We start from the raw sequence: 12,108 nt of genomic DNA, 5'->3' as shown, positions 1-12,108 counted from the left end.
TTTAGAAGATAATTTGAGAAGATTACAAAGGGCTAATTTGGAAATTTAATGCAAATATTAGTTGGTGATAATTTATCATATATCTTTAAGTAATTAATTAATTTAATTATATCAGATATTGATATTTTCAGCCAACTACATTTGTCAAATAGTCTATATCTCTCCCAATATCTTTTAAATATTCATAATCACTATAAAGATAATTAATATTTATCTTTATCTTTATTTTAAAAGATATTTTAGAGATTTTAGCAACAAAAAATCTCAGTTCAAGTCCTATATAAAGAGACCCAAGGGGAAGCAGAAAAGGGAAGCTTGGCACTTCGAAATTTAGGAACCCTTAGGGGGCCTAATTTCTTTCTCTCTCCTTTCTTCTTCTATTTTTGTTTTATTTTGTATTTCATGGAGTGCTAAACTTCTTGGGTTGATTCCATTGTAATTTCATTATGGATTCTAATGTTATAATAAAATAATTTCTTTGTTCTTTTTATTATTGTTCAGGTTTTAATTTATCTATGTCTTTTATCTTAGAATCACGTGAAAAGTAATGGCTTTTACATCATAGCTAATTAGTGAGATGTTTTAATCTAGATGCATATCAATCATATAAGTTCAAAGGTTTTAAATTTTAATTGAGATTTTACTTTGATTAAATTTAGAAAAATTCATGTGATTGAATGAGTTTTTACCAATGATTGAGAATGTACTTTGATTGGAGGTAAAAACTTTAACTAGAATTAATCAAGAATGTAGTTTGGTTATTTAGCTTTTTGCTTAATTTTAGAGGTAAAAGAATGAACATGATTAAGGATAGTAATATTTAATTGAGAATGTTGGTTAAATTTACTATGATTAATCTACAAAGTTATTACTTTTGATTGAGAATTTACTATGGTTAATAGTGAGAACGCCAACAAATTAATTGAGAATTTACATTGATTAATTTGTAAATCTACAACAATAATTAATTGAGAAATAATCTTTTGATAACTGATGATGGATCTATTTTGAAAAAATAGTGGAATCAATCTATTTTTCTTTATCATTGTTTTTTTTTTATCTTTTTATCTTTTTAAAATTTTATTTCTTTATTCCTTATTTTATTTGATTAACCATTTTGTATAGTTTTTATAACAACTAATTTATTAAAAATCAATTACGTGTTCGTTGGGAGACGACTCTGGGTTACTTTACCCTTTCTATTATGTTTGCTACTTTCATAACAATACTGAAGTTGTTATAGATAAATAGTATTAATTTGATCGCGTCAACGATAGTGTTATCAATCATCCAAGCAATTCCAAACATGTCAAGTACTCAATTCAGCTCAAAGAGAGAATTGAAAGCAACATAACCTCACAGAATATGCATTGTATCACTCAAATCTCTAGACTACTATTTACTCTCAAAGCACCCCTAAAAACAACCATCAAACAAACTTGGCAAGCCTCTAAAATCAACAACCAAAAAACACATTCAAATCAAGATCATAAGGACTTTTCAAGGTTGTAATGAGGCTCGGGACAAGGTGTGGAACATATGGATAAGTAGCTAAAGACCCAAAGGAAATAGAGGAGTAGTGGGGAATACGTCAAAATCAGGCATGAAATCAATTCCAAACCCCAACACCTCCAAATTCAATTCTCCTACAATGCTCAGACCCAAATCTTTTTTTCTTTTATTTTTTTTTCTTTTGTTTTCTCATTTCTTTTATTTTTTAGTAGAAAAACAAAAATTTTCAAGTCCGGCATAAAATTAACAAATGAGCAATCCAAGAACAAAAACAGGTATGCGCACAACCACACTTATTGTGCATAACCACAATTCCAAAGCTCCAAAATTTCCTAAGGCAAGATGAATCATGGTTTTTCAAGCTAAAGGCTTTTAATGAGCTATAAAACAATGAAATGGTATGCAGGCTCGAAAAGGGCTATCAACGAAAATAGTTCAAGGTAGGCTCATCTGGTTGTAGGCTCATCGGAACACATTTCCTAAATCATATCCAAACATGCATGTGAATCAGAATGGCATCAAAGAGAGTCAAGCCAAGGCCACTATGCAAGCATTCAAGAGGCATATATCACACAACAAAGAACAGAGAGTGGCTCAAATCCTCACACAGTGTAAAATAACTCAAAAGTAACTTGACATGCAAAGAGAAAGCAAGGATATTAGTCCACAGAACAACAAACAACTCATCCTCCAAAAGTGAAGTGAGTGTCCCAAACAACAAACAGAAACTTAACACAAATTACCAAAAATGAAACAAACAACAGACTCCTCCCACACTTAAACTATACATTGTCTCAATCTGATTCAAACACAAGATCAAAAAATCAAACACCAGCAGATGAGCATGGACAAGTGCAATAAAAGTAAGGAAGGAGAAAGAAAAATCCCTGAATCATGGTGAAACAAAAGTATGGTCAAGTAGGGAAGTCTCCTCCACAATAGTATCCACCAGAGTAGGGTTACTAAGGAATGGTTTTAAACGATGCCCATTCACTTTGAAGCTCTTATCGGTGGACTGGCTCTTGATCTCAATTACATCATAAGGATAAACATTAGTTATCACAAAAGGACCAATCAACTTTTACCGTAACTTACCACCTATGAAACCAAGTTTGGAGTTATACAACAAAACTTGCAGACCGACAACAAACTCCTTTCTACCTATGGAGCTATCATGGAATCTCTTGGTCTTCTCTTTGTAGAACATGGAGTTCTTATATGCTTCTAGATGGATCTCATCTAACTCGTTCAACTGCAGCTTCTTTTCCTCCCAACTTGATCAAGTTAGAAGTTGCATGATTTGACAGCCCAATAAGCTCGGTGCTCTATCTCTACTGGTAGGTGGCATAGCTTACCAAAGATCTCGGCTTGCCCACTAGTTTGGGGGTGATATGGTGTAGAAAGCTTGTGCACAACCCCGTGCTTTTGAAACAAAACCACCATGGATCTATTACGGAAATCGGTGCCCTAATCACTAACGAAGGCTCTAGGAACTCCAAACCTGCAAAATATGTGAGACCTAACAAAGTCTACAACAACCCGAGCGCCATTAGTTCTGGTGGCTTTGACTTCCACCCATTTTGAAACATAATCAATAGCAAGCAAGATGTAACTAAAACCAAAAGAGACAAGGAAAGGCCCATGAAATCTATACCCCAAACATTGAAGACCTCACAAAACAACATGGGTTGTTGAGGCATCTGCTTTCTCCAAGAAATGGCTCATCCTACTCATTAGCATTACTCACATGTGCTACAAATCCTCCATGCATCCTTGAAGATGGTGGGCTAGTAGAAACCACAATCTAACACCTTATGAGTTGTCCTTTGTGTGCCAAGATGACTACCATGTGCAGATGAATGAAAAAATTGGAGGACCGAGTCAATCTCATAGCCTGGAGTGCATCTCCTAGTAACCTGGTCATTGCACATTTTCCACAAATACGGGTCTTCCCAAATGCAATACCTAGCATCGCTCTTAAGTTTATCACATCGAGCTCTAGATGTTAGGGGACGAAAAACATAAGCAACCAAGTAATTCAAAATATTAGCAAACCACGGGGAGGGAAAAGAAACAAATAGTGTCAACAAACTTTCATTGGGAAAGTCATCCAAGATCGGTGAAACATCGTCAGCAAACCTTCTATTCTGCTTAAGTGGTTTGCAACCAAATTTTGTGCTCCACTACTATCACGAATTTCCAAATCAAACTCCTGGAGCTAGAGCATTCATCTTATCAGCCGAGGCTTTGACTCCGTCTTCTTCAACAGGAACTTCAGAGTTGCATGGTCAGTAAACACAACAATAGGAGAACAAAGCAAATATGATCTAAATTTCTCAAGTGCAAAAACAATCGCAAGGAGTGCTTTATCAATTGTTGCATAGTTTGCTTGAGCAACTTCTAACGTTCTAGAGGTGTAGTAGATCACTCAATGCTTCTTATCAATTTTTTGTGCTAGGACAGCTCTCACGACTTAATTCGATGCATCGTACATGAGCTCAAATGGTGTTGTCCATTCCGAGGCTTGAATGATAGGAGTGGTGGTTAGGGCCTTCTTGAGGAAATCAAAAGCCTCTTTGCATCCTTCATCAAAGATGAAGTAAACATCGTTTTGCAGCAACTTGGATAGTGGGAGGGCCTTCTTACTAAAATCCTAGATAAAGCGCCTATAAAATCGTGCAAGGCCAAGAAAAGAACGAACCTCTCGCACAAAAGAGGGGTAAACCAACAATGAAATAAGAAAATTCTTAGCAGGTCCAACTTCTATGCCCTTACTCGAGATGATATGCCCCAAAACTATATCCTGTTCTACCATAAAATGACATTTCTCAAAATTTAGAATAAGGTTAGATTGGATGCACCTATTCAAAACTCTGTCCAGACTATCTAAACATGCATCAAAGGAGGATCCAAACACAGTAAAAAATCATCCATAAACACATCTATGCATTTTTCATGAAAATCACTGAAAATGCAAAACATGCACCGTTGGAATGGATCAAGGGCATTGCATAAGCCAAAAGGCATCCTCTTATAGGCAAAAGTGCCAAAGGAGCAGATGAATATGGTCTTTTCCTGGTCCTTAGGAGCAATATGGATTTGAAAATAACCAGAAAACCCATCAAGAAAACAATAATGGAATTTACCTACCAAGCGCTCAAGCATCTGATCAATGAATGGTAGGGGGAAATGGTCTTTCCTGGTCGCTTGATTGAGCCCCCTATAATCGATGCAAACTCCCCAAATTTTTTTTCACCTTGGTTGGGATCAACTCGGCCCTTTCATTTTTAACAATTGTGAGGCCTATCTTCTTAGGAACCACATGGATGGGGCTAACCCATTGACTGTCTGAGATGGGGTAGATGATCCCAACTTATAGAAGCTTAGTCACCTTCTTCTTTACAACCTTCAAAATGACAGGGTCTAGTCGCCTCTATGGTTGTCTCATTGGTTTTGCTCTATCCTCCAATAAAATCTTGTGCATGCACGTGAATGAACTAATTCCAGGAATGTCAATGTCCACCCAATGGCTTTCTTGTGCTTCTTGAGCACTTCCAACAACCTATGCTTTTGCTTAGCAGTGAAGGAAGTAGAGATGATCACATGCAATCTTTGCTCATCCTCCAAATAAACATAATTGAGTTTGTCTGGTAGAAGTTTTCACTTTGGAGTGTTGGGTGTTGGCTTAATATCAAGAACCATAGGGGAGGGGGAAATGGTTTCCACAGCCTGTACCTCAACATAACAATCAAATGCATATGTACTTCCTGCAACATAGTTACTGCATTTTGACCGTGTAACATCAAAATCATATGGTACAACACCTAAAGATTCAAACTCAGAATCAACATCAAAATCACAATTACAATCACAATATGAATTAGAAACAACACAGATGCATGCTATAAGAGCTGGGGAAATTAAATAATTAAATAAATAATTATTTAATAAATGCGTGTAGTGGGAATCTTTAGGAAGTTAAATGCTAACCTTCATTACGTGAAAATATGGATAAATGTGGTGTAGAAAACGTAAAATGGTGCAGAAAATGTGAAACAATAACAAAGAAAATTATCAAATCATGAATAGAAGATGAAACATGGATTCAACAAGGTCCCATTGTTAAAACGAAACTGCCCAAGCTTCCAAATGTTCAGAAAATGTAAAATCCATAATGGGTGATGTCAATAATGCATAAAAACGGGAGAAAATTGTGATCAAACATCAAAATTCGGGTGGAACCTCCATGGGTAACCATACAAAGCTCCTAAAACGTAAAAGTGGAGAATGGGGAAGATGATAGGTGGTTGCCACACAAAGAAAACCTAATTTTTTGTGGTCACGTCACCATAATTGCTCATAATTACAAAATTCTCATTCTGTCACTTTGAATTATAAAAATGCCATATGGGCTGAAAATGGTGGCCTAGTGACGTGGGCAGGCTAGTTGACATGGTGCAGACGTGGCAATGATGTGAAAACTCTCTCTTCATCTTAAGATAAATGTCCAAGCTCCAAAATTTGCTCCAAAAAATACCTAAAAACAATTAGACCAATTAATGCTAAATTACTCAAAATTCGAATAGTGGTCCAATGAAGCCCAATTGAGGAACATGAACTAACAAAAGACAATTAAGCACTAAATAACCCTCAAGATGTGATGTGATCCCAACAAGGCTAATAGCATGGGTCATTGGCTAGGCCTATTTAGTTTATCTTTTTTTTACATCCCAATTGGCCTTTTTATTGTGCAGCCCAAAAAGCATCAATATTGATAGCACACCAAATCAGCATTCAATTGCTTCACGTATTTGGGCTGAGAAGCCCATAGCCTTTCAGCCAAATGCAACCGACATTCCCATTTCTTCCTTCATTTTGCTACAGCGTGTTAACACTGGATTGGGCTAGCTTCCAATATCACTTATGTTCTAGATGCGGACCAATCCATCTATAGCCAACATTTTCTGTCAAACATCAACACACGTCTTATATTGGGCCAAGATTCCTACATCATCTAGCAGCCCACAATCCCACTCCAGCATCTCACAACTTGTTTGAGCCAACAGATACATCTCGAGCAGCTAGGCATTCCTCACACATTTTCTTCCACTCTGTTAGGGTTTCAATGTTAGGGTTTCAACGTTTCTTCCTAAGAAAAACCCCCATATCTCCATTAGGGATTCAACGTTTGTTACCCAACCCTTAGCCGATAGGATTGTGTTAGACGACATCCACCTTTTCTTTACGTTTTCTTTCTAGTTTCCTTCTTCATCTATAAAAGGCAAGCCATGCTTTGTATTGAACTAGCTTTGACTAATCTCAAAGGTTTAACCCCAATTTCAGAGTTCACATTTCTTTAGATGAGGAATCTTCCTCCTAGGGTTTCCCTAGCCACCGTGATTGTGCGATGAGAGAGAGTCTTTCGTTGTTCTGTCGATCATTTATGCCTGGATCAACGATTGGGGACCAATTGGATCAAATTTCGACAAATTTGTACAATGCCTGCTCCATCAAGATGGGCATAAAAAGGCAACAGAATAAAGGAAAATAATGACTCATCACACACTCCGTAACGCGAGGTGGAGTTCCCAATATGAAACTAGTTCGTAATGTCCCAAGACTACCAAACTCGTTAGCTACATACCAAGGAGGGCAATCTTGCTGGACACATCCATACGAGCCACAACTCACATACTCGCACCGGCAACACTTGCCAATCCAAGCCACAACTCAAGGATTTCTCATGTTCATCCGCCATCCTGAGCCACAACTCAAGATATGTCATTCAGAGCCACAACTCAAGGAATGCCACGTGTTTTCCCTTATCCCGAGCCACAATTCAAAGGATACTGTTCCGAGCTACAACTCAAGGAACACTTCAGCAAATCGATTTTAAGGTATCAGCAAAGCCTTGTAGACCACACATATCCAAAGCAACAAATCACAAGTCCTGCCTCTGCATTATCACCTAGCATTGCTCCAAAGCCGCCAGGCGAATTTCAGCTCCAGACTGCCTGGCAGAGCACATTTGCCGCCAAGCACCAAGCGTCTCAAAAGCCCCTACCACTACAAGTATCACTTGGCGGGACGAACCACACCGTTAGGCGCCACACATTACAAAAGACCCCTCTCGATTTGTAGCTATCGCCTGATAGTTCAAATATCATCGCAAGGCGCTACACCAGTACTCACACAATACTGGTTTTTAGGCACATAGAACAGATTGCATCCTCAATCAAGTCCACAAACCCAAGGCAATCCTTGTAACGTCCCTATTGGATATTACTTAATTAAAATAAATAAATAATAATAGAAAATCGAACATCAAAATTTTATTAATCCCAACCGCGAGAAAATTTGAAACATTAATCAGCGCGCCATAATTTAAATAAAACTAGAGTAGTACAATCATTACAAGTTCCTAAATCCAACAAAATATGAAATAACATAGTAAAATCCCTAGCTCAAGAGTCCCCAAGCTAGCCCCCACTCCGTCGCTATGCATCAACAGCATCACTTGGAATATCATCTGCTCTCGTGTGACAAGTCACACGATCATCGCCAACCACAAATAGAAAGGGTGAGCTCATAATAAAATAACACATAAGTTAATAATAACAAAACACCCAACTAATTTATTCTAGTTATTTCTTGGCCAAGACCTTAATACCCCAAGGCTTTTCAACCTTCAATTCACACAAAAAGTGAGCCATGGACTCAGGATTTATCATGCTCACACGAACCTGCCCGCTCGTGGTCCTACCTCTACGAACCTCCCCACTCGTATTCCTGCTCTACGAAACTCCCCGCTCGTAGTTCTGCTCTACGGACCAACCCACATGTAGTCCAACACACATGATTCACCAACTACTAACCTCCCCGCTCGCAATATCTCTCAAGTGTGAGCACGGAACATATGAACCTACATGCTCATATGCCCACACAAAAGTATCAGGATATGAACCTTCCCGCTCATATCATCATGTGTTCACCACCATCCATGGACCTACCCACTCATGGCACAACATCTCTTTATCCAAGTTCTTGCATAAATGCATACAAGCAACACCATAACCACTGCCTGTAGCGCTATTGCTTGGCCCTGCCTAAGCGTCGCCAGGCAAAAATACTGCACAGACCTGCCTAGCGTGACATCCCCGTCGCCAGGCACCAAGCCCACTCCTAACCCACTGTTTTTGGGTCCATCGCTTGGCGGATCACCCCTTGCCGCTAGGCGTCACACGTTGCAAGGCACTCCTGCTAGTCTTATCGCTTGGTGTTATATCAGTAGCACACCAGGGACTGTTTTAGCACACAAAACAAATCATATTACCTTATGCTACCAAAATACCTCCAAGATATTCATGTTCTCTCATTCATCAAAGTTTGATTCGTGAAACATTGCCACACCCTACATGGTCCATTACTTATAACCCAATTTCCAAAATCACTCTAGTCACAACTTGGGATTTACCAAGCATGCTATCACTATCCAATGATTTGCTCTAACTTAATGACACTAACACGCAGTCTAGTATCTCCAAGTCATCAACTGGTTATTTTCCATTGCAACAGTACCACAACTTTTACTCAAATACTTTTCACTTAAGTCTCCACGCATTATGATTCATACCTTAACCACTAATGCATAGTTATTACACATCTCCAAAAGTACCCACCCGCATAGCACATATTTTCCAGCACCTGCACTTCCAATCAGAATAATAATTCCTCTCTTTGCCATTGCCACTCCCGCATTAATTTCCCACTATACTTTAACACACACATACTATTGTTTTTCTTAGAAACCTCCTTGTCATTTTTTCACCTATGCATTAATCCTTCCAATTTCATCCACCTTATTTATATTCCCTTTCAATTCCCAAAGCTCTCTCTCACAGCCAACCACTTAACTGCATAGAACTGTATTTACACAGTACCAAGCCAGAAAACTCAAATTTTTGTACTTGGGACGAACTCGAAATTCCTAGAATTTGATCCAAGTGCCCATTTCACCAAAACATAATAATTTCCACTTAATTTATCAAACCAACTCCCAATCATATTATCCCTTACGCATCATAAAATTTACAATCACATCTTAATACCCCTAAAACCAAAAATTCAGATAACTCCCTTGATTTTAAATATAATTCATCATATTTACATCCCCAATTATAATTCGCAAGCACCCCAACAATAGAAAGATCATGGCATTTCGCAATCACACAAACATAGAAGTTCATTGGAAGATGAGCACATAATGAAATAGACAAAAATAGAATGAAACAGTGACAGCCAACAAATCTCGCCGCCAGGCAGTTCATGACAGAACCCAGAAACTGGGTTAAATTTGATGTGTTGCCTGGCCACAAACTCATGCCCGCCAGGCGATTTCTGGGCGAAAGTCCAGAAACTTACGAAAATAACACAGACAGTGGAAATTCTCATGCAATTAGGATCAGACAATGCAATGTTATATGATTGAAAACACATGAAAACAACTCCCCTTACCTGGATTCTTGGCTCCAATTTCGAGTTTGGTGTGTGTGTCCTTAAACCAAAACTCTCCTAGCCTTTGTTTCCACTCCAACAATGACTTCCAACCTCAACTCTCTTTGTAAACCAGCACGAATCCTCTGGAAACTCCCTGCCCAATGACCCACACGAAAATGCAATCATTTACTCCCCTCTAATTCCATTCTCTCTCTAAGTTACTACCTCCTTAATCATCCTTTACTCCTCTAAAACAAAAATTAAATTAAAAATTGCTTAATGGCCATTCAATATGTATCATCATTATAGGTATACGATTTATCACCCTAAACCATATCCATACATTTCCAATTTAATTCCAACTATCAATTAACCCCAACACCCAATGCCCCACATTTCCAAACCCTAAAGCATGTTCATACGGTTTCATCCAATTTAACTTCCAATCACAACGTAATTCAACAACATATGATATCCAATAATGCACAAACAAGCAGAGCTTCCTTTTTCCCTGGTCAGAATTAACCAAGAATCCCAAGAACATCAAACTCGAACAAATATGCTCGCGTCACCTAGCAGGTGTTCATCACCACCAGGTCGTTTAGACAAAAAAAAAACCCAAACTAGGTTAGAAGCATGCATCTTACAATATGCCATGAGTCCCCTAGCAGCCTTGAAAGCCTGCCAGGTGGTATTTGGAAAATTTATAGAAATGTAAAATACCAATACAACTAAACATATTAAATAACAGTAGTTCATTCAACATAAAAAATTACTATAACACAATCAAACTCGAGTTCAGCTCCCCTAACCAGGATTCCTAACTTCTGATTGCAAAATGTTAGACTTCCTTCTTGATTCAAAATGCTCTCCCCTTCATACCATTCCTAATCCTTGAGACCAAGTCTCCCGAATTCAGTCCACACGCTCAGAATTCTTTTGCTCTCAATACTCACAAGTGACAAACTCCAAAGCACTCTCTCTCACCCTTAATTATCACTTTAATTTTGCCTTAATTAGAAATTATGGATGAGAAAACGAAAATTGGCATTCAAATGGGTTTAATTATCAATCAAGGTTCATTAGTGGTTATTTTTCCAGCCCTTTTGGTTGCCTCCCAAACAGCTAGGGTTTTTGGCCCTTCACATTCATGCCAAAATTGATTTTAGCAAAAAGGAAGCTTAATTCATGACTACCAAGGTTCAAACACACAATCATGCTGATGTCAAATTAATGCACAACCAATTCATGTTTCATGATAATTCTTACAAATCTAGGATTATATTATCACTCATCATGTTCAAGCATATTATTATTAAAATAATAAACAATTAAAATAACATACAAATGGCATATGCAAGACTTGAACTTAAGTCCTCTCACACAATCAAATACTTTCAACCACTTGACCTAGTACTATTCCACATCATCAAAATCAATATTAAATCTCATAAAGGCTTCCACTACCCGCATTTATTAATTATTTATTTATTTAATTAATTAAATTCTTGGGTCTTACAAGTCATCCCTTATGTGCACACACATCATCACACAAAATCAAACAGTTGGAATGACCCTACACATCACATTTTCTATCACCTATCAAATAACTAGTTTCATGAAAAAAGGAACTTCAATTAAGACTTAAATAAAAGGTTACATATTTCTAATTCAGCAATCTTAACTTGTCTTGAATAAGGTTCTTATGAACAACTACATAGCCAAAACTAAGATAGAAGCTCTGACCATACCAAGTTGTATGTTTCATTCATAGTAAACTACCATTGTTCTTAAAGTGCATCAATTATTTTCAAACTAAACCCAATCTTTTATTAACTTCTCAATGCTATAGTTTACTATCCATAAATGTTACTACTTTCAAGTACCTTCACCACCAAGTCAGACCACATATCATCGAGAGGTATGAACAAATGTGTGAGGGATGTTCTATGTTGCCAAGGAACTTTAACAACCTAACCTAAAACCTCTTCAAGCTGGTAGTCCTTCGCAGATTTGAGTGCTACCACCAAATGCAACTGTGTGGCAGCTGGTTTTTATAAAGACAACCTTCAAAATTAAGTTATTTCCCTAAGTTGTTTT

Source organism: Vigna unguiculata, chromosome 9, assembly GCF_004118075.2.
Source record: "Vigna unguiculata cultivar IT97K-499-35 chromosome 9, ASM411807v1, whole genome shotgun sequence".
In the NCBI taxonomy this organism is placed as follows: domain Eukaryota; kingdom Viridiplantae; phylum Streptophyta; class Magnoliopsida; order Fabales; family Fabaceae; genus Vigna; species Vigna unguiculata.
The sequence above is the reverse complement of the archived record's forward strand: the minus strand, read 5'-3'. Positions refer to the sequence as shown.